We start from the raw sequence: 656 nt of genomic DNA on the forward strand, positions 1-656 counted from the left end.
ATTTTAGACTGCTGGGTCAAGAATGCACACGGCCAATGCATCCAACATGCCTGCAGAGAGATAAGTTTTTCCACTTACCCAGAGCTGTGCTTTCATTGCAGCATTGGCTGAAGAACAGCTACTGTTTTGCAGCTTTATAATTGAAAACTGTCACGCTACTCCGTAGTGGTGCTGCAGTGGTAACACTCACTCACTGGGACAACCATATTTAGAAAAACGTTGTGTTCTCCCCCAGAGCAATGTAATAGTTTGGTAAGTGAAATGAACAGCCCCAGTAAGAGTCAAACACTGTCAGATTAAAAAAAACAGAGCTAGACTCCTACAGGGAGAAGCCTGGGCTGAAGGCATCTAGCTTTATTACAGGGATTCATTTAATCCCTGCTCAGGAACATAAAAAAAGAAAAGTCCTAAAGCTATGTGCTGGGAACAGGGGCTACATTAAATCCAAGCCGAGTAATATAAAAACACAGCCTGCCAACCTCCCCCCTCCCGTGTTTTTCTGCAATAAATACCAACAAGTTAATACCGGTGTATGAACTTCTCGCATGCAGCCGATACCCGGCTTTTAATATGCGAGCGGGGAGGCCCTTGCGAGGGTCCGCGCCCGGGGGGAGCGGGGCCAGGGTCTCTGCCCGGCGGCCGGGGCTCCACCTGCG

The sequence above is a fragment of the Corvus brachyrhynchos genome, unplaced genomic scaffold, assembly GCF_000691975.1.
Source record: "Corvus brachyrhynchos isolate BGI_N302 unplaced genomic scaffold, ASM69197v1 scaffold115, whole genome shotgun sequence".
NCBI lineage: Eukaryota > Metazoa > Chordata > Aves > Passeriformes > Corvidae > Corvus > Corvus brachyrhynchos.